Source organism: Bufo bufo, chromosome 4 (assembly GCF_905171765.1).
Source record: "Bufo bufo chromosome 4, aBufBuf1.1, whole genome shotgun sequence".
Taxonomy (NCBI): Eukaryota; Metazoa; Chordata; class Amphibia; order Anura; family Bufonidae; genus Bufo; species Bufo bufo.
The window spans coordinates 385,252,265-385,276,016 of record NC_053392.1 but is presented as its reverse complement, the minus strand read 5'-3'; the positions used below and the strand labels follow the sequence as shown (position 1 = coordinate 385,276,016).

The following is a 23,752-nucleotide window of genomic DNA, read 5'->3' as shown; positions in this document are numbered from 1 at the left end:
TATGTACAAATAAAACATAAAGTTAGTAAACTAACAAGAAGAAACTCCAAAGAAAAAATAAATATGGGCCTCACTCTTGGTCCAGCACATACATACATTCCTCTGGAATTCAGTCTTGGAAATCACCATCAGTCTCATAGACAGTAAATGGAGTGATCATGCATGCATACCACCTCTCCATTCACAAAGGGGACTTGAGCACCCCCATCATCGTGATCGTGACCCCTGTAATCATCTATTTTGTGTATATAATACTCTTGAATCATGCTATAGGTGAATATCTGGGCATGATTCTGTAAATTCTGGGGAAAAAAACAACATTGTAGTGAGCTACCGGTAGTTTCACATTTTTGAGGTCAAGAACGTGGACTTTTTAACAATTCGTAATATGCAAGTAAGGGTTAACTGTTCACTATCAAAGGCTATAGTTTTGATGGGTGTTCTCTCTCACAGTTCATTCCTTCAGTTATCAGCTGCTAAATGGACCCTTCTAAATTTGGCATCTAGTGTGCCTCTTACACAGTGTCATCTGCTATAGCCCCCCTCCCTGCAAAACTTTCCTCTTAGTGTCCAGCCTCTAGCTCCAGTTGTCTCTTGGCCTCTCTCGATTTTGGCTCTGGTCTTAACAAGTCCCCTCTTTCTGCTCTCCTTGAACACTCTTCGGGTAAGTCATTTTCAATTATTTCCAAAAATCAACTTCCAATTTTATATTGTAAATTTGTATATCATTGATGTATTAGTCGTTGTATATGACATAAAACATTCTTTTTTAAAAATCATGTCATAATCCTTATAGCATGACAGTTATAGTTATATAGTTATTTGCAAGATCTATAAAATAAAGGTACAACTATCTTACTATTTAGTATTTAAAACAGCACTTGTACTTTGCGGCTTTTTAGATGATATCAATATATAAATGAATCAGTTTATATGTCTAAGAACTATGTGGCTATAACACTGGAGATTTTTACTGTTCACATTATGGCTGCAACACTTGGACCTCTCGCAGTTCAGTTGAACCAAACTTTGATGCTACAGGCATCTGAGTTCTCACTTGAACTGTGGGATACTACCATAATTGTGATAATATCATGTATCTGTATTACGGCTATATCAAAGTGGCCTAAGTTGAATTTGGTTTCCTCCATTTCTATTACAATGACTTTTTTCTTTTTTTTTAGCTATGTTATGCATGTCTAGTTTACGATTTATGTAGTGTTGATGTTATAATATATAACATAGATAGTATACTCTTCACATTTTGTTTTCTCTCTGTGAAATGTATTTTTAGTTAAAGTTTTAACAAACCACAGGCTGGATTTAAGTGTTGCCTAAAATAACTAGTGCCTACACAACAGGTGTCATGTGTCTGAAGGGCTGCCGGGCAGAGAACATAGGAATACGCTTGCTAACATTAGCAAAGCGTACAATTGCTTAAGAGCTGGCTACGAACACTGTTTATATTAGAGCCTCTGATATTTGCATATGTAAAAATTTCCCTTGTCACTTCCTAATTAGAGCGTTCTACACACTCGGCTGGTAGAATGGTATATTCTGTGGTGATAGTTATGATTACATTTATATCAATATACTTTTTTCTTTACTAAATGGCTCGTTTTAATCCGAGTTCCGTTGTCGAATTTGGAACTCCTTGTTCATGTGGCAGGTCACCCGTATACATCTGATCACTGAGAGCATTGACCACTGAGTACACAGTAAGTAAGGACACAAGGGAGTCAACCATTCGAGCATTAAGACAGTGCCTAAAGGTGTATGGCCAGAGAATACTCATCTAGGTCAGTTAGATCATTCCTTAAGGTTTGTGCTCCTTAATATGTCACCTCTATTTTTTCTACAAATTAAAACCATATAGAGACATATATTATTTCTTTCTAATCTTTTATTTTTATTTTTGGCTATCTGTACATAATTGTAGGGGGCAGCCATTCTGCCTAAACAGTTCACAGCATTTAGAGATATGCTTTTAAGGTCGAGTTTTCAAAACTTACCCTGTGACCTGTGCAGAGGTCATTGTGAAGGGAGGGGAGTGGCTAAGCTTTGATTATCATCTTTTGTGAATGGTGGATCCTGTGTCATCTGTTATGTTATTGTCATGTATGTTATTTTTCATTGTATGTGTAGAAAATCAAGGCACACCAGGGTAGTGGGAAGTGCTGGTTGTAGGTTTCTAACTGAGACGATATTAGAAATTAAAACTTATGGAAACTGCAAAAGACGTCTTTGTGTTTTTTACAATGAGTTCTTTTTAATAAAAAATCAAAAACATCTTTCATAGGTTGCGGAAGTTTAAAGTTTTACTATGATGTTTCATTGTAATCCTCCCTGTGATGATATGAGATAACTACTGAAAAGTGATAATACAATGATATGGAAAATGAAAAAAATCACCAGAAACTGTAAAAAATATGTTTAACATTAAAACTTGATTTTACCAATAGGTGATGTTCTGATGACACACTCCCTTTAAATAAAAAGCAGTGATGTGTTCCTCAAATGCATTTTATTAACCCTTGCCAAGTGTAAAGAATCCCCGTATTTTAATGCCTGAGGTTTATAACACTTGCTTAACTGATGTGATGTGGTTTCGCGATTTGGTGGATTATGGGAATCTCACCAGTCCAACCACCACAGATGTGAAAGTGATGACATGTTCGAGGGATATTACAAGAAAGTTTAGACTGACATATTCTTATTCATAATCATAGTCATGGGTGCACATCCATAAGGCAAAAATAATAAATAAAAGACTGAGCACACGCCCATCTGCCTGGAGCTTCTGAGCAAAGTGCAAATGAAGCTGGTTCCTTCACTGCCTTGATAATGTGGACTTGGATAAGTCCAAGAGAGGCGGTATATTAGTGATAGGGACCCGTCCGCGGAAGCCACCTTGACGCGTGGTGGATGAGCCCGACACAAGTTTGATCAAAATGTGCGCTAAGAGCTTCCATTGATTCCAATAGTAGGTATAGTACCACTTGAATTTAGAATGATCCCCATTTCTCAGCTTTACTGCTTATGTGTGTGCAGCCATTATTTTTTTATCTATTATGTTTTCCTTATGGATGTGCACCCATGACTATGATTATGAATAAGAATATGCCAGTCTAAACTTTCTTGTAATATTTATCTGAGGGTGGCGCCTCTTTTAGACTGTGCACACGCCCATCTGCCTGGGGCTTCTGAGCAAAGTGCAAATGAAGCTGGTTCCTTCACTGCCCTGATAATGTGGACTTGGATAAGTCCAAGAGAGGCGGTATATTAGTGATAGGGACCCGTCCGCGGAAGCCACCTTGACGCGTAGTGGATGGGCCCGACACAAGTTTGATCAAAATGTGCGCTAAGAGCTTCCATTGATTCCAATAGTAGGTATAGTACCACTTGAATTTAGAATGATCCCCATTTCTCAGCTTTACTGCTTATGTGTGTGCAGCCATTATTTTTTTTATTTATTATGTTTGCCTTATGGATGTGCACCCATGACTATGATTATGAATAAGAATATGCCAGTCTAAACTTTCTTGTAATATTTATCTGAGGGTGGCGCCTCTTTTAGACTGAGCACAAGCCCATCTGCCTGGAGCTTCTGAGCAAAGTGCAAATGAAGCTGGTTCCTTCACTGCCCTACTAATGTGGACTTGGATAAGTCCAAGAGAGGCGGTATATTAGTGATAGGGACCCGTCTGCGGAAGCCACCTTGACGCGTGGTGGATGGGCCCGACACAAGTTTGATCAAAATGTGCGCTAAGAGCTTCTATTGATTCCAATAGTAGGTATAGTACCACTTGAATTTAGAATGATCCCCATTTTTCAGCTTTACTGCTTATGTGTGTGCAGCCATTATTTTTTTTATTTATTATGTTCCAGGGATATAACACCACTTTCCCTTGTGGGAAATACACTTCAATTAAAAAAACAACATAAAGCAGTATGCTAAGTTTCTTGGTGCCTTTAAAAAAACTGGATCCAGAAAGATAGATCGTTTTTATTAATAACCCAGAGTAGTGGCCATATTACACTGCACGATTTCAGGACACTTACTGGGAATAAGATTGCTCGTTTGTGATAACTGGCTCACATAATCAAGCTGAAGATCTGTCAATTGACAAGAATTTTTTTTTGGATCGGATGATCGGCATCTTTTATCGGGATGAAAGATGCCCAGTTATCAGCAGCACATCTTCCTGTGTAATCAGGGATGTGCTTCCAATAATGAAGAGAACAGAAGGAGGGAGGAACTACTACGTAGCAATATTCCGCCCACATTCAGTATGCATTAATCTGAGTTATAAGGCCAGTGCAAACAAGCATCAATGGATGTGTTATCTTTCATAGGTGCTCGCAATGCCCGAAGATTGGGAAGTGTAATACCACCCTAGGGAATGGTGCCATGGAACAGCTAAATTAATGAGTTAATTAACTAATGAAATAACAATGAGGCAGATTTACTAATCCTGTGTGAAATGTAGACATGTCTAGACCTGCACCAGATTTATCACAGTGGCTCAGGCTAGATGATGAATTCAGTGCATGATTTGACACTTTTGTCATATTTTATACTAACCACTGGTTGGCTTAATTTAAGACAGAATTTTGTTTCAACATTTTGCTACTATTTTAACACAAGTATCATATCTTAGCCTATACCCCTTTCCACTAAGTCACACTCTTTCCCATCTAGCCATACCACTTGTTGCTTCATAAATAGGTCTAAAACTTGATGCAACATTGTCCTGCAGATATGCAGGAGACTAGGAGACTAGTCAAACATTTGCTATGGGACCTAGCATTTTCTGTTTATGTCCCTGGCGTTATTGCAATGGTAATATGCAAAATAACTGTGGAGCCCCAGTTATGGGTCTTCAACACAGTAAAAGTCAGATAGGCCTCAAAGGAAGGAAAACCGAGCAAAGGGGTGTCCCCATTACAGAGATCACCAAATCAACCATATTAAGTGGCCCCTATGTCAAGATCCTGCTCTTTTACAAGCTTTAAGGATGTGACGGGGAAGACCTAAGCCAGTTATTCATCCACAAACAGCTGTTTCGGGGCGTTGCCCCTCATCAGTGTGGAGTAGGATTCTGGCTAACCGGGAGCAATGCCTTGGAGACTACTCAAACAAAACAATGGCTGATCTTAGAGAGACCAGCTACACTGTGGAGCCTCATTTAAGAGTCTCGACACAGCAATCCAGAGTGCTTTGCTCAGTTTTCCTTCCTTTGAGGGATATCTGGCTTTCACTGTGTTGAAGACCCATAACTGGGGCTCCACAGTTATTTTGCATATTACTGTTTCCCAGGGAGCTTTGCACTTTGGATTGCTGTGTTGAGACTCTTAAATGATGCTCCATGGTGTTTTCTGTAGCTGGTCTCCCTAAGGGTCCATTCACACACCCGTAGTGTATTGTGGATCCGCACATTGCAGATCTGTAATACACCCGGCCGGCACCCCCATAGAAATGCCTATTCTTGTCCGCAACTGCGGACAAGAATAGGACATGTTCTATTTTTTTCCGGAGCCGCGGACCGGAAGATCGGCGGCGCGCTCCGGAAATGTGCACTGTGTGCTGTCCACATCCATTCCGTCACCATAGAGAATTAATGGGTCCGCACCCGTTCCGCACATTTGTGGAATGGATGCGGCCACAATTGCGGACGTGTGAATGGAGCCTAAGATGAGCTATTATTTTGTTTGAGTTATTGCAATGGTAGACTTGCACAAACTACATAAAAAAATTATAGTCATCTTCACATAATCTAAAAAATTTAAGGGGTTGTACCATCTGGGACAATTATGGTATATTGCTGTCCCACAAGACATGCATGTATGCTCTCCATTCACTTTGGGTGCTGTGTTCTGGAGACAGGAGCAGGTGCCAGAGGTGGGACCCATTCCTATATAACATTTATGTAAATATACTAGTGATAAGCCATAATTGTCCCAGATGGGACAACCTCTTTAAAGGTAATGTGTCAAGTATATTTTCTTTCTGCTAGTAAAAGTAAATGTGTGTTTAGAAAATGACCTATTGTTTAAAAGCATGTTTTTAAGTTAAACATATTTTTAAAGAAATTTTAAAGATGTTATTTTAAATGTTCCATGTCAATATCTATATTTAAACAAAACCCATACAATCCTGCAGCTTTCACACTGGTCACTAAGCCTAATAATAGACACCACTTCTTGGTCTGTATATGTCACTTCACTGCAGTTATCTGCTTATTATTACAGGCAGGATTAGAATGACAGATAACACAGGATCCACCATTTACAATAGTGATTGTCAAAGCTTATTTACTCCCTCCTGACCTCTGCACACGTCACAGAGCATGCCTTTCCCATAGAAGTCAATGAGATCCCCTCCTGTCCATTGTGTCTGTGGTCCATATGGATGATATAAAGCAATTGTCTAAATGCTGTTAAGAACAGCTTAGGCAACATGGCATTCCCATAATCATCTAAAAAAAATCTGTAATCCATAAATAAAAACAGGATATCTAATGGATAGTTTTCTAGACATACTTTATAAAATGTGCAGAGGTCGTTGTACACCTATTATGTATGGTGGATCCTGTGTTACCTATATATTGAGGTGTTATCTGTCATGGTAATCCTGCCTATAATAATAATGATGAGAAATGATCTGTCCTGACCAAGAAGTGGCGCCTATAATTAGACTTTTTGGCCAGTGCGAAAATTGGATTTGATTATTATAATTTTTTTAAATATAGATAGTGACATGGAAAATTAAAAATACTATCACCAGTCCCAGTTGAGGGTTTGCTACAATGTATCTGGTCTAGGCAATTCTCTGTAAGCTAAACTGCCTGGACTTCAGAATGATGCATTGTAACATACTATCAGGCTAGGAAATAGATTTGAGCCGCTGCTTTATTTAGCCTAGACTAAACTATTTCCATTATTTTATTACCCTTTCACTAGTAACTAGTAGTGATAAGTGGCAGGGGCAATGTTCGAATTTGCAATATTTTGCAAATATTTGTCATATGTTCACGAATTTGCTTTTATTTTCTTGATTGCGAAAATCGGCAATGCAATATTCGCATAAAGTGCGCGCAGTACAGGCGTGGGTCACTGTTGCTACATTTTTCAAGCTGCTAGAAGTTTCCTGAGACTGGAGAAAATGGTTGGCACGGCAGAACATTAAAAATGGCTTTATCTGCAGATAGAGTGCTCCAATATATTTGCGATTGCTATAATCGGCAATTAATGATTTGCATACTTTTGCGCAATACGTGAAACTTCACATTTTAGCAGGTCTGACTACATATTACTGATTGGTGCACTAAGTATTGTGACGTCACAGCACTATGTATGTAGCATGTATGTATGGACAGCAGAACCTATCTGCTACACTATATCACTATCTAACCTACACTGACTATCTCCCACTAACTATCTGTATTATATATATAAGCTAACTAACTAACTAACTAACTAACTAACTAACTAACTATCTAATGTAATGACACAGGAAAGCAGAGAGCACAGCAATAACACTGCTGTCTCTCTCAGATCTGCAAAATACTGCATACAAGGTCTGCTGGGAAGGTTCTTATATAGTAAGAGGTAGGTAACTTTCCTATTAGGGATGTTGCTACGCTCAGACAAAGACATTGCAGCCTTCTTATGGCCCACAAGCAAGAAGCAGGGAGGGATCATGGGTCAGATGGAAAAAAAAAAATAGAATATTTAAAAATACGAATATTCTGTATATCACTATATTCTAAATATTCGTGAATTCTCGAAGTGCCGATATTCGCGATTAATATTCGCTATTCGAATATTGGTGCCCAACACTAGTAACTAGCAGTAATCTTCAAAATGAAGAATATTTTCAATTAAATACAGCAAAAAGTTAATCTAGTATACCTGAATCATTGTGAATGGCTTTAGATCACATACTGCACTGAGAAGCCTTCCTAGGCTCAGCTATAAATATCTTCTGTTAGCAGATATTATTCCTAACCACATGGAAAAAAACAACCTCTCCCTTGTTTGCTTACAGCAGACGTGAAGAGGCAAGCAAGTGTTCACATAATGATGTATTCCGCCTAATTAAATATCTGACAGCTCAAAAACAAAGTCAAAGGTAAACATATAATAAAGCAAACTAGGTAACAGCATGTATTGCAAGAGTATAAGTGGAGAGTTTATCTACTAGGTGTCATTTACAAGATGTGGACTAAATATGATAAAACATAATTAGGCTACATTCAAACCGTGAACCAACCACTTGCAATCCTGCACTTTTCGCGGGCCCCATTGTCAAAACACCTATTCTTGTACTAAAAAAGAACAAGATGAAGACATGTTCTGTCATTTGCGGCACAGATCGGACAGCACTTGGATGGCATCCGTATACTGTCCTCATTTTTGCAGCCTCATTGTAATGAATGGGTCCATGTGCAATCCACAAAAAACGCACATCAGTCGTCGACCGAAAATATAGTCCATGTGAACGAGGCCTTAAAACAAGCAAATTAAAATCATGAAAAAACAGTCTTTCAATTTTGCTTATTTAGTTTCCAATACATTATATACAACTTTCTCTAAATTGTTTCTCCTCCCTACTGTTTTGTCAGATGGTTAAAAAGGCAAGAAATTCTACTCTTCTTGTGGAGAAAACATAATAGAATTTCATTTAGTAGGCCTTTTCATAGTTTAAGAGGTGATGTGAGGAGTATTTTAATTCTGAGATACACAAGGTAAAACCAATGCATCGCAATTTACCCTTAGGATCCCCCACCACTTCCACAATAAGTTCAAAATACTCAGTTGGATAATGTCTAGAGTAGGTAGAGTAAAAATACAGCAGACAGTTTTGAAGGATGGGTATTACAGTATTATTTTTGCCCTATAAGACACACTTCCCCCCTAAAGTGGAAGCACTCATTACCGTATTTTTTGCCCTACAAGACACACTTTTGTCCCTCCAAAGTGGAAGCACTCATTATGGAAGCGCTCATTAGTACAGCACAATCGGGAAACAGTGAATACAGTGCTCCCTGTGCTGGCTCTGTACTCACTGCTTCCTGGTCTTCTCCTGCAGTTGCTGTGGGGGGTCTGATCTGAGGTCTTATTGGGGGTATGTGCTGCAGTCTAATTAGTATTGGGGGTCTGATCTGAAGTCTGACTGGGGTATAATTAAGACTGGGGTCTGATGAAAATATATTTTTCTTATTTTCCTCCTCTAAAACCTAGGTACATCTTATGGGCAGGTGCTTCTTATAGGGCAAAATTTTTTGTATATTTTTACACAGCAGAACATATAGAAACTTTTATGACTACAGACAATATGACTGCTATGCTACCCTTTGCTGTGGGTAATGAGAACCTATGTTGGACTATCCTCTCCTCTTCAAATTGAGGAAGTATCAGCTGTCACTAAGATCTGCATTTCATCAAATATTAAAGCACCTAGTTCGATTATGTGGCATGGGGGGGCATAAAAACCAGATCGAGTGCAAAGTTTTTTAGCCACATGGATCCTCAAAAGGCAGATCAAATCATGTGGGATGATTGTGTGATGCCTCCTTTTTGTCTACATAACAGTTATGGCCACTTGTCGCAAACTGAGAGGGACAGAATCCTTGAACTGAGAGAGCTTGGTTTATCACTCTAGCAGATCGTCACAAGCCTAGGCTGAGATATGAGCACCGTTCATCCCAGTGTTTGGGAGAACAACGAAAAACTGGAATGACAGCAAGAAGTGCACAGAGGCAAAACTCTGCACAGAAGGTTCATCTAATTAGAAAAATGCCACATAGTGATCCATTCTGGATGTCACATCCCAAGCTTGGACAGCAAAGAATGTCTACACAAACCACGAGAAGGCATTTTCTCGACATTGGGCTACAAGCCAGGTGTCCAGCTCAGGGTGTTACATTGACCTCACACCACCACTCTCAAAAGCTATCATGGTACACAGCAAGATGGGAATGGAGGTCCATCCTCTTCAGCAATGAGTCCTGCTTTTGTTTTGGATGTAATGATAGCCAAATATTGACCTAGCAACCACATGGGCAGTGCCATGAAAAGGCCTTCACAAGGGAAGATCACACCACTCCTACTCCTGGGATCATGGGATGGCATAATGTACAGTAGCCAAACTCTCCTAGTCTTTATTTCAGGTACGCTAACAAATGATTTGGTTGTGGATCCAGTAGTATGGCCATTTCACCAAAGCATCCTAGGCAGGGGCGTAATTACCATAGCAGCAGACCATGCGACTGCTATGGGGCCCAGGGCAAGAAGGAGCCCAGTTTTAGTTGGGATTATCTCAACAACTACAACTTTTAGTATATGAGGCAGTGGAAAAATGGCCCAAGGGTCATTAAAAAGGGTTTAGGCAGAAACCCTTCTGTCCTGTGTGGGGGGCCTGGTTTGATCCTTGCTTCTCTATGTACGCCAGTGGTCCCAGGAGTAGTTTTTCAACAGGACAATGCTGCTCATGCTACTGTGAGCACACTGCATTACCTAAACATGCTACCATGGCCTGCAACATCTTTGGACTTGTTTCCCATCGACCACAATTTCTAAGGAAGCTGCAAGATCTTGATGATTTGCATGCCCAAGTGTATTTATCGTGGCAGAACATTTCTCAGACACCCATTAATAATCTCATTGATAGCATGCCAAGACTTGTAAGTTTGTGTTTTGCTGTGCATGGCGCTCAAACTTGAAAGTGACTAAATCAAAACATGCACAGAAATTCCCCATCGCTGTTTTTTTTTACAGATTGTGCACACAGCTGCTTTCACCATTGTGCTTATGAGTAACTTATACATATTCTAGCCTGACATGTGACTGCTGCTATTATTTTCTAGCTTTGGTATTTTCCCAGTCTTCTACTGTCTAGCCTTATTATATCTATGATTGTGCAAATCTAGTCAATGAAGCAGCTTATTATCTCCCAGAGCTTGCATTAGGTATATATATTATAGCTATACTTTTTTATGTTCTCATGTAGAAAGCACAAACACAGGCGTGTGCTTTTATGTGAGTCACAGCAGTCCAGTAGGGTATACATTATTCCAAACCTCAACCTTGAATAAACAGCCAGCAGAACCTGCTTGTATAAACTTAAGGGCTTCTATTGGCATAAACAGCCTTCATTGGTCAAGATATAATGGTTGAACATAATTTGAAAATGGACTATAAACAGAACCTTAAAAGGGTTTGTTCCATCTAGAAACTTATGGAATATCAACAAGATATTCCATAGATTTGTGATAGGCGTGGTTCCCATATCTCCCTCTCTGCTATTTTCGGACGTCCCATAGCAGTGAATGGAGAGAGCCGTGCAAACATGGCCTCCTTTCCATCCCTGCCAGTGCATGACCCCATTCATGAGATGCAAGCAGGTCCCAGAGGTATGACCAACACCTATCTGAGATTTATGGCATATCCTGTGGCCATACCCTTATAGAATTATTTGTCCCAGCTGTTACAGTACATAATACACAGCACACATACTGCAGATCAATCTAAAGATCTATCTAAAAGGAAAACTTTGTTTCTTATCAATCAATGAATGGTGGTACCATAGCTTACAGGTGCTTACAGGATGTCTCCTAAATACCAGAATTCTTCCCCAGTGTCATAATATCATTCTTTCATAAGACTTCTGCAAAAACAGACATGCACAGAATGCCCCCACAACCAAGCTCTGAGTCAGAAAGTATGTCTCCCAAGTGCCAGCCATAATGCCCTCCCATTGATATACAAACTTTAGCCCCCTCCAGTGTCAACAATTGCATTAAATACTTCTTCCCACCTTCCAATAGCCTGTCCTCCTCTCTGGTGTTGCAAATGAGTGATTTTTCTGTTAGGCCTCTTTCACATGACCATGCCTATGATGACATCAGTGGCAAAATGGTTAGTGGTTCATTGGTGAAGATGTCCGTAAAGGATCTGTGTTTAGTCTGTGTGTCCGTTGTTTGCTGTCCATATGTCATCTGTATTCCACATACACTGCTAGGCTGAAAATTAATATCCAGAGCATGTCCTAGCAATGATCATAGAAACCCACGGGCCAAACATGGATGATATGGAGGTAGGCAACCTTAGAGAAGTGGCGATCCACCTTATTTAAGTGAAAGGGTCATGAGATCTACTTGTACCCAAGTTGTGACAGGACCATGGATGAATTGGTGTGAACTAGAGATGAGTGAATTTCTCAAAAATTCTATTTGGTCGGTTCGCCGAATTTTCCGAAAAGATTCGATTTGATCCAAATTTATTTGTGGCGAATCGCATTAAAAACAGCTATTTCCTGGCTGCAGAGAGCCTGTATAGTGGTGTAGAACACTGTGCCTTGCAGTAACATGCATAGGGAGTTTGCTGTGGTAGAGAAACAATACTGTGAGTCAGTATGATACTCAGATACTGACCAAATAACTAAAGTGTGTACTCAGCCTTACAGGTCAATGTTAGCGGCAGGTATAAAGAACCGTGCAGAGGCCCAAGATCCTACTATAGCGCGAAAGAGGGCACTCCTTTTACACTGTCGTCAGCTGATTCCACATAGATGTCTACAGAACCTGTTCTATTAAACGCTTATACAAGTAGAGCCCCCCATGACAGAGTGGAGAGGGTGTCAGCAGTAATTTTGTGTTGACGTCACTGATTATTTTGCCCTTCCTCTGATCCGTCAGAACAATAATCCCCCAAAACGGATCCTGTCTGTTGAGCATCCGCCTTCACTCGGTCAGCATTTGGTCAGTAATCCATCAGTATTGCTAAAGCCCCCAAAAAAACAGGAGTGGATCCAAAACAGAGATTACATGTGAATAGAATATTTGCATGTCTTTTGTGTTTTGTACCCACTCCTGATTTTGGATACCAAATCATAAGCCAATTCTAATGCAAAATAGGGACTATGTCATACAGGCCTTACAGCTGCTATATACACAGGATCCGTTGTGCATCTCATTTTTCCTTCCTTCTGACAAATCAGAAGAAGGGTCAAATAAATGATTATATCAACCAGGCCAAAAAGGCAAAATAGTGGCCCAGTCATGGAGAGGGGAGGATGGAAACAGCATGAGAAGTCCACAGAGTGGCCCAATGACAGAATGGTGAGGTGGCAGCAGCATGAGGAGACCACAGAGTGGCCCACTGTCAGAGTAGTGATGTAAAATGTAGAAATACAAAAAGAGGATTACGGTACAATTTGAACTTCCTGGTTTTAGAAACAGACCGGGTGTCGCAAAATAGGTACCTAGAGTAGAGGCTATCAGAGGCGCCAGGGGGCGGAGGTGAGTTCTATATAGAACAGTATATATATATAAATATATATGTATATATATATATATATGTATATATGGAGTTATGCTCGTCTGCAATTAAGGAACAAGATAGGCTGCTCAAGTGTTTCAGTGGGTCAAGGATTACCCTTGTCCACTTTAGAAGAGATATAGGCGGTGTGGAGAGGAGAAAGGAGGAAAAACCTTTCACACCCGTGGAGGAAAAAGTTTGAAACACGTACCAGGCGCCAGATCCCTCGGTTATTAGTCGTGAAGAGGATACAGGTTGATTCTTATTTGTGTATAGAATATAAAAAAGACCTTCACCTAGGTCTATTTAAAGAGCTCGGAGTTTAGGAAAAAAAAAATAGTGGTGATGTTAGGGATCATAAATTAATGAAAATAATAAAAACAAATGCACTCACTTCACAGGGGGGGCAGTCACCAGGATAAACTCAAGACACCTGAGACTATTTCCCCCCCCGGCCAGGATCGCATGTAGAGATGTAAATAATTGAACGCCGCCTACACACGTGGCTTCTGGTCAATCATTTTAATAAATATAAGGCTCAATGCGTTTCGAGGGTCTGAGGCCCTCTTCTTCAGGAGTGCTTTAGCAGATTCAGAGACCAGTCTGGAGTCATCAGAGTAGTGATGTGGCAGCAACATCAGGAGACCACAGAGTGGCCCAGAGATATAGTGTTGAAGTGGCAGCAGCATGAGAAGACCACAGAGTGGCCCAGTGACATAGTGTTGAGGTGGCAGCAGCATGAGGAGACCACAAAGTAGCCCAGTGACAAAGTGGTGAAGTGGCAGCAGCATAAGGAGACCACAGAGTGGCCCAGTGACATAGAGTTGAGGTGGAAGCAGCATAAGGAGACCACAAAGTGGCCCAGTGACATAGTGGTGAGGTGGTGGCAGCAGCATGAGGAGACCACAGAGTGGCCCAGTGACATAGTGGTGATGTGGCAACAGCATGAGATCACAGAGTGATGGTGTGGCAGCAGCATAAGGGGTCCACAGAGTGGTGATGTGGCAGCAGCATGGGGAGACCACAGAGTGGCCTAGTGACATAGTGTTGAGGTGGCAGCACCACGATGAGACCACAGAGTGCTGATGTGACAGCAGCATAAGGAGAACACAGAGTGGTAATGTGGCAGCAGCATGAGGAGACCACAGAGTGGCCCAGTGACAGAGTAGTAATGTGGCAGCAGCATGAGGAGACCAAAGAGTGGTGATGTGGCAGCAGCATGAGGATACCACAGAGTGGTGATGTGGAAGCAGCATGGGGAGACCACGGACTGGTGATGTGGCAGCAGCATGAGGAGACCACAGAGTGGCCCAGTGACATAGTGTTGAGGTGGCAGCAGCATGAAGAGACCACAGAGTGACCCAGTGACATAGTGGTGATGTGGCAGCAGCATGAGGAGACCACAGACTGGTGATGTGGCCAGCAGCATGAGGAGACCACAGAGTGGCCCAGTGACATAGTGTTGAGGTGGCAGCAGCATGAAGAGACCACAGAGTGACCCAGTGACATGGTGGTGATGTGGCAGCAGCATATGGAGACCACAGAGTGGTAATTTGGCAGCAGAATGAGGAGACCACAGAGTGGCTCAGTGACATAGTGTTGAGGTGACCACAGAGTGGCTCAGTGACATAGTGTTGAGGTGACAGCAGAGTGGCCCAGTGACAGAGTGGAGATGTTGCCTCCCCACCTCCAGCAGTCATGGCACTGGAACGTGAGCGCAGAGGGCCCACTGGTCAGACCTGTGTGAGGATGGTCGATGGCGCACATAGGCAGCGGCTAACTGACTACATAGTATGTCTCGATAGTAGTTCAGTTTGTCCTCCCTTTCAGCGGGTGTAAAAAGGCCTAAATTTTGGACCTGTAGCGAGGGTCTAACATGGTGGAGAGCCAGTAGTCATTCCTCTGCCGAATGGTGACAATTCGGCGGTCACTACGCAAGCAACTGAGCTTGCATCAGGCCATTTGCGCAAGTGACTCGGAGAAACTGCCTGTCTCCATCTCCACTGCATACTGTCACGGTGTGTCTGGGTCATCTGCCTCATCTTACTCATCGCCCTGTAGCTCCTCTGGCTGCTCCTGCTCCCCCTCTCCTTTCACCTGTGTAGAAAAAACAGCCATTTCTTTATGCATTGCTTGTGCTGGAATGTCCTCCTCCTCTAGTTCAGCCCCCACAGGGCTCATGTGGTATGAGATGTAGTCGCCACGTCTCCCGTTGTCATGGTCTTACCTTCTTGCTGTTCTCCTTCGTTTGACATGTGCTGGCGGCCATCTTGGTTTCTGGGTTTCTTGTAGCCTCCCACCCTGCGGCTCCTCCTTCCCACTGGGAGGAGCTGGATGCCTAGCTCATATATATAGGAGGTCTGTGGCTTCAGTTCCTTGCTTGGTCCTCCTGTGTTCACATGCTTCTAGACTGCTGCTGCTTCTGGTTCCTGATCCTGGTTTCGTCCGACTACCCTGCTGGTTCCTGATCCTGGTTTCGTCCGACTACCCTGCTGGTTCCTGATCCTGGCTTCGTCTGACTACCCTGCTGGTTCCTGATCCTGGCTTCGTCTGACTACCCTTCTGGTTCCTGACCTCTGGCTTCGCAAAGACTCTGCTTCGGTTTCGCCATCCGTTTGGACTTTTGCTTTACAGCTTTATTTTCAATAAAGCCTTCTTATTTTCACTTATCCCTTGTTGTACGTCTGGTTCATGGTTCCGTGACATTAAGACCAAGCCATGAATTCTGACGGTACAGGGCCATCCTCGCTACCCACGCTGGTTGCCAGACTTGATCAGCAGGATCACCTGTTGGGTCGGTTCGCTGTGGCGTTGCAAACCCTGCTTGAACGCACGGCTCATTTCGCTCCCGTTGCCGATGGGTCGGTTGTCGCTCCTGGGCCCGCTCCTACTGCCGCTCCGGTTGTTGCGCCAGAGTCTACCCCGACACCTGTTGTTGCACCTGCGGTGTTTCGGGGTATGACCGGTTCTGCCCCTCTTCCACAGCGCTTTGGGGGAGAGCCAACTCAGTGCCGAGGTTTCCTTAACCAGGTGGGCATTTATTTCGAGTTGCTGCCACATGCCTTTCCCACTGAGAGATCAAAGGTGGGCTTCTTGATCTCGCTGCTTTCGGACAAGGCCTTGGCCTGGGCCAGCCCTTTATGGGAGAACAACAATCCGGTGGTTGCCGAGTTTTCCGGTTTTGTTGCTTCTCTTCGGAAGGTATTCGATGTGCCGGCTCGTGCTGCCTCTGCTGCGAAGCTCCTTATGTCCATCAGACAGGGTTCACGATCCGTAGCTGAATACGCCATTGAGTTTCGTACCCTGGCAGCAGAGGTGGGCTGGAATAATGAGGCTCTGGTCGCTGCTTTCTCTCATGGTCTCTCGGATGCCTTGAAGGATGAGGTTGCAGCTAAGGACCTACCAGTGGAGCTCGAGTCTCTTATTTCTTTCCTGATTTTGATTGACACCAAACTCAGGGAGAGACCTTCCTTTAAGGAGAGCCTGCGGAGGTTTTCTAACAGATTGGCGCCTACGTTTGCTGTCCCACCCGTGCCTCCCTCTCCTCCCACGCCTCCTGGGGATGACTTGTCTGGGGGTGAACCCATGCAGCTGGGGTTTGCTCGCCTGTCCGAGGGGGAGACGCGAGGGCCGATGCATGTACTGTGGTCTCGGTGGGCATTTTCGGTTGGCATGTCCGAACCGTCCGGGAAACGCTCGCACCTGAGATCCTGTCGGGGGCAGATCTTGGGTGGAGTCTCCTCGTCCCCAGTTTCCCGTGTTGACAAACCACTGATCACTGTTGTCCTCTCCTGGGTCGGGGGCTCGGTGACGACCCAGGCGTTGGTGGACTCTGGTGCTGGTGGTTTGTTCATTGATAATGTGTTCGCTGCCGCCAATTCCATTCCTCTGCAGGCTCGAGGTTCCCCACTGGCTCTTGAGGCGATAGACGGCAGACCCCTTCTGCCGCCACACGTGACTCATGAGACCCTTCCAGTGGGGATAGCCATTGGTGCCGTTCACAGAGAGTCGGTCTGCCTCCAGGTTATTTCGTCTCCACACTACTCGGTGGTCTTGGGGTACCCCTGGCTCCGGAAGCATAATCCGACTTTCGATTGGAGATCGGCCGAGATCCTCTCGTGGTCACCGCAGTGTGGGGCTAGTTGCATCCATGGGTCTGTCAAGTTGCTGTGTACTTCCTCGGACTCTCTGTTGCCTCCTGAATACGAGGAGTACCGGGATGTATTCGATAAGGTGCGCGCGGTTGCCCTACCTCCGCACCGCCCATACGATTGTGCCATAGAGTTACAATCTGGTGCCGTTCCTCCTCGTGGCAAAGTCTATCCACTGTCGGTAGCGGAGAATGAGGCCATGGAGGAGTACGTGAGGGAGGCATATAACCTGGTAAGGATCAAGGCGGGCGATGAGTGGAAGACCGCGTTTAACACCAGGACCGGTCATTATGAATCCTTGGTTATGCCCTTTGGGTTGTGCAATGCGCCCGCAGTCTTTCAGGAATTCATCAACGATGTTTTCCGTGACCTGTTGCAGCAGTGTGTGGTGGTCTATTTGGATGACATCTTGGTATATTCTGAATCCATGGAGGCCCACATTCTGGATGTCAGACGAGTGTTGCAACGGTTACGAGAGAACAAGCTGTTCGGTAAGCTTGAGAAATGCGAATTTCACCGATCCCAGGTAACCTTCTTAGGTTACATCATTTCCGCTGAGGGGTTCTCCATGGATCCTGAGAAGGTTTCGGCTGTCTTACAGTGGCCCCAGCCCAGTGGTCTTCGTTTCCTGCAGCGCTTTTTGGGCTTCGCCAATTATTATCGGAAGTTCATCAGGGACTTTTCCATGCTAGCCAAGCCTCTCACGGATCTGACCAGGAAGGGCAGTAATTCCCAGGTCTGGCCGCTCGAGGCCATCCGAGCTTTTGAGGCTCTAAAGTCCGCCTTTGTGTCGGCTCCGATTCTGTCGCATCCCAACCCTGGGTTGCCCTTTGTCCTCGAGGTGGACGCGTCTGAGACGGGAGTAGGCGCCCTTCTGTCTCAGCGTAGAACACCAGAGGGTCCTCTGCTTCCTTGTGGGTTTTATTCCCGGAAACTGTCTTCCGCGGAGTGCAACTATCAGATTGGTGACAGGGAGTTATTGGCCATCGTGCAGGCCCTTAAAGAATGGAGGCACTTGCTCGAGGGTTCGGTGGTTCCGGTCCTCATCCTGACGGACCACAAGAATCTGACCTACCTTTCTGAGGCCAAGAGATTGACACCACGTCAGGCCAGATGGGCTCTGTTCTTGTCACGTTTTAATTACGTGGTCTCCTACCTACCCGGTTCCAAGAACATCAGGGCGGATGCCTTATCACGGCAGTACTCCGAGCTGTCCAGGGAGGAGTCGATTCCGACTTCGGTCATACCTCCGAATCAGATCTTGGCCGCCATTCGCACCAGCCTGACCTCTCCCCTGGGTGAGCAGATTTTGGCGGCTCAATCTGGTGCTCCCTCTGGGAGACCCAACGGCAGATGTTTTGTGCCTGAGGAGTTGCGCACTCGGTTGTTGCGAACCTACCATAACTCCAAGACCGCGGGGCATCCTGGAAAGAATCAGCTGTCCTGGGCTGTTTCACGTCTGTTCTGGTGGCCTTCCCTACGTTCCGACATCGCCGCATATGTAGCGGCATGCTCCGTTTGTGCCCAGAGTAAGTCCCCTCGGCACCTTCCGTTGGGCCTTCTGCAACCCATAGCCACCGGGGAGCGCCCATGGTCACACCTGGGGATGGATTTCATTGTGGACCTCCCTGCATCCCGAGGCCATACGGTCATTCTCATGATTGTGGATCGGTTTTCCAAAATGTGCCACTGTGTTCCTCTCAAGAAGTTACCCTCTGCACAAGAGTTGGCCACGATTTTTGCCAGGGAGGTCTTCCGGTTGCACGGTTTGCCCAAGGAGATTGTGTCGGATCGGGGGAGTCAGTTTGTGTCCAGGTTCTGGCGCGCCTTTTGCTCCCAGTTGGGGATTCATCTCTCCTTCTCCTCGGCCTACCACCCTCAGTCCAATGGGGCCGCAGAACGATCCAATCAGGCCTTGGAGCAATTCCTTCGTTGCTATGTCTCCAATCACCAAGACAATTGGGTTGACCTCCTGCCTTGGGCTGAGTTTGCCAGGAACACGGCGGTGAACTCTTCCTCTGGGACGTCTCCCTTCATGGCCAATTATGGGTTCCAACCTGCCGTGTTACCGGAGGTATTCTCTCCCCAGGATATTCCGGCTGTGGAGGATCACCTTTCCCTCCTACGTGCTTCTTGGGTACTGATCCAGAAGTCCCTTGAGGTCTCTGCGCAGCGCCAGAGACTCCAGGCTGATCGCAGACGAGCGCCTGCTCCTTCCTACCAGGTCGGAGACCGTGTATGGTTGTCCACCCGCAACCTCAACCTTCGAGTGCCCACTCCCAAGCTGGCGCCTCGCTTTGTTGGTCCCTTCCGAGTGCTTCGCAGGGTAAACCCGGTAGCCTATGCCCTTGCGCTTCCTCCTGGCATGCGGATCTCCAACGTGTTTCATGTCTCCCTGTTGAAGCCACTGGTGTGTAATCGTTTCACTTCCTCGGTTCCTCGGCCTCGTCCGGTCCAAGTGGGTAATCGTGAGGAGTATGAGGTGAGCAATATCCTGGACTCACGCCTGGTCCGCAGTCGGGTGCAGTTTTTGGTCCATTGGCGTGGTTATGGTCCAGAGGAGCGTTCCTGGGTTCCCTCCGCAGATGTCCATGCTCCTGCCTTGCTCCGAGCCTTCCACGCACGCTTCCCTCAGAAACCGTTCTTTACTCCGCGGAGGAGGGGCCCTTGAGGGGGAGGTACTGTCATGGTCTTACCTTCTTGCTGTTCTCCTTCGTTTGACATGTGCTGGCGGCCATCTTGGTTTCTGGGTTTCTTGTAGCCTCCCACCCTGCGGATCCTCCTTCCCACTGGGAGGAGCTGGATGCCTAGCTCATATATATAGGAGGTCTGTGGCTTCAGTTCCTTGCTTGGTCCTCCTGTGTTCACATGCTTCTAGACTGCTGCTGCTTCTGGTTCCTGATCCTGGTTTCGTCCGACTACCCTGCTGGTTCCTGATCCTGGTTTCGTCCGACTACCCTGCTGGTTCCTGATCCTGGCTTCGTCTGACTACCCTGCTGGTTCCTGATCCTGGCTTCGTCTGACTACCCTTCTGGTTCCTGACCTCTGGCTTCGCAAAGACTCTGCTTCGGTTTCGCCATCCGTTTGGACTTTTGCTTTACAGCTTTATTTTCAATAAAGCCTTCTTATTTTCACTTATCCCTTGTTGTACGTCTGGTTCATGGTTCCGTGACACCCGTCCCCTGGCCAGCCAGATTTAGCAACATCTGTTCCAGGACATGAATCAGTGGAATGACCCTTAGTCCTGGTGAATGACAAATAAAGTGGCCCCCTCAAAGGGCCCGAACAAACGGCAGGTGTCACGCATGAGCTGCCACTGGCTATTGTTGAAGTTACACACGGGAGTACCTCTGTCTGCCTGTATCATCAAGAAATCGTTTATGGCCTTTCTCTGTTCATATAATCAGTCTAACATATGGAGGGTGGAATTCCAATGGGTGGAAACGTCGCATATCAGCCTATGTTGGGGGATGCCTTTCTGCCGCTGCAGCTCAAGGAGGGTGTGCTTTGCAGTGTACGAGTGGCTGAAGTGCACGCAAAGTTTCCTGGCCATTTTCAGGATGTCTTGCAGATGGGCGGAAGACTTTAGGAACCGTTTTACAACAAGATTGAACACGTGCAGTATAGTGTTGAGCGCGAATATTCGTATTATGAATTTTTATCGCGAATATCGGCACTTAGAGAATTCGCGAATATTTAAAATATAGTGCTATATATTCATAATGATGATGAATATTCTTTTTTTTTGTTTTTGTTTTTTAACACAGTACACATCAGGTGATCATCCCTCCCTTCTTTTAGCTTGTGGGCCAATGAGAAGGCTTTGTCACAGCTTAGCAACATCTCTAGCAACCAATAGAAAAGTTGCCTACCCATTACTATATAAGAACTTCCCCAGCAGCTATTTTCTAAAGTTTATTGCAGGTATGAAAGAGTGTCACGACCATGGTATGGCCGTGACTCCTGAACCGCATGCAGCTGCCTGTGGTCTGGAGTTGTTGTCAATCACAGGTGAGGGCTGAAGTATTTTACCTCACTTGTGGTTGCTGCTGGCAACATTAGGTTTGTGGCAGTAGAGCAGCTGGAGCTGGTTGCTAGGCTGCTCGCTGTCATTGCATGCGGTTGCACCTGGCAACCTGCCTTTATATGTGTGCACATTCCCTGTTTGGTGTGCACAGGGTTTGAGTTGTGTGCACTTTCCCTTTAAGCTGCTGTCTTCCCTTCCCTGGTGTGAGAAGGGTTAATTCCCTTCCTAGTGTGTGTCCACTGGGTGTGTCTGTGTGGGTGTTTCAGAAGCTGAGGGGTACTCCAGCCTTGTTGTGGGCTGGAGGCACCCTCCTGGTCTCAGATACCATCTGCCAGTGAGGGCCACCCTTGTGGTCATAGAATGTGATACCCGATGTTATGTTACATGGTGTTATGAAGGTGTGTGTTTGGTCTTTCTGTTATTGCAGCTTATGGTCCTGGGTTCCTGAGTGAGGTGTGGTGTGTGCTGTGTCCGTTTGAGTTCTTGTGGACAGCAGCACTTGTGCATGGGTTCCAGGCTCTGTGTCTGTGGCAGGTAGGTGTTGTCTTGTTGCATTTACCTGCCATTGCCATAAGCTGTTCATGTTCCCCTTTCTTTGTAGTTTGGCCAGTGAGACTCCTGTTCCTCCACATCCAGCAGGAACAGGTCGTCTTACCCTGCTCCTTGTTCCAGGGCAATCCTGAGGGCTAGCAGGGATTATTAGGTTCCGGTGTATGAGCCCTCCCACCATCAGGGTTGGCTCATATGGTTAGGAGTCAGGGTCAGATTAGGGATGCGTTAGGAGGTGACCTGCTCCCTAATTCTGTCGTCCTGGCCGAGCAGCCACTACATCTTCTGACATCGCACAGCTGAGGGTTCCCCCCATCCTCAGCCGTGACAAAGAGACAGCAGTGTCATTGCTGAGCTCTGTGATTGGGTGTATTACATTAGACAGTTAACTTATATATATAATTCAGATAGTTAGGGGGAGATAGTTAGTGTAGGTTAGATTGATCTATAGTGTAGCTGATAGGTTCCAGTGCAGGGTGTTAGGCAGTGTAATAGGTTCTGCTGTCCATACATATATGCTTACAGACGTAGTGCTGTGATGTCACAAGTTGCTGAAAATTCGCAAGCGCAAATATATTGGAGCACTCTATCTGCATATAAAGCTATTCTAATGTTTTGCCGTGCCAACCATTTTCTCCAGTGTCAGGAAACTTATACCAGCTTGAAAAATGTAGCATAAGTGACCCACGCCTGTATTTCGCGTGCATTACGCGAATATTACATTGCCGATTTTTGTAATCAAGAATATAATCTCGAAATCTTGAATTTGAAAATATATGACAAATATTCTACAAAATATTCGTGAAATATCGAATATTTCCCCTGCAGCTCATCACTAGTGTAGAACAGCGTGACACCACCGTTCCCTGCACATGTGGTATGCTATTGGGGCACTGTGAATTGTCCCTGCAGTGGAGGTTGAGGACACAGTGGAGGATGAGGAGGCAGAGACGGACATTGTCGCAGGACCAACAGCGTGAGAATGTGGAGGCGGAAGCGGTGGCGCCTGGCCTAGTTGCTGTTGTAGCTGGGCAGGAACCACATTTACCCAGTGGGCAGTAAAGGATATATATTGTCCTTGACCGTAGTTAAAGCTCCACACGTCTGCGCTGCCGTGCACTTTGGCAGACACCGTCAGGCTCAAGGACTGGCCCACCTGTTCTACATATGTGTGCAGGGCTGGTACTGCCTTTTTCGCAAAGAAATGACGGCTTGGGGCTCTCCACCTGAGCTCGGCACAAGCCATAGGTTCTCTGAAAGGTGCAGACTCCACCACTTGGAAAGGGAGCGACTGCAGCACGGAAAAAAAAGAGGCGCTAAAATATATACTTTATTAGATACTAAATAAATAAAATTGGGGATGTGTATATATAACCCTCAAAAATTGCAATAAATGTGGTACTCAAAGTGACACTTGCTGGCTAAATGTTATCCAAGGAAAGACAGAAGACTATGAACATATAAGTCAAGTCCTTCCTGTAAAACTGGAAACCCCTGTATCAGTATAAAAGCCAATCAAGTGTCAAATGTACTGCACGGTCATTCGGTATTGACTAATGACCCGATTGTGACTAGGTGAATGTCACCATGAACCAGGTAAACTGTGAGGACGCAAAAACTGTACAGTGGGTAGGTAGTAAAACAAGGCATGGGGAGATGTGAGTCAATGTCCAGCTCAAGCTGAGATTCGTCCAGCTCTAGG

The 23,752-nt window shown here is 45.0% G+C and overlaps 1 protein-coding gene across 1 annotated transcript in view; it reads left to right on the top strand.

The window, feature by feature from the left end:
- Nucleotides 1-571: 571 nt before the first annotated feature.
- TXLNB (taxilin beta) overlaps nt 572-23,752 on the top strand; it is a 138,916-nt gene continuing 115,735 nt past the window's right edge. The window contains exon 1 of the mRNA XM_040429232.1: nt 572-664. The gene's annotated coding sequence lies outside the window, so the exon portion shown is untranslated. The remainder of the gene's footprint in view (nt 665-23,752) is intronic.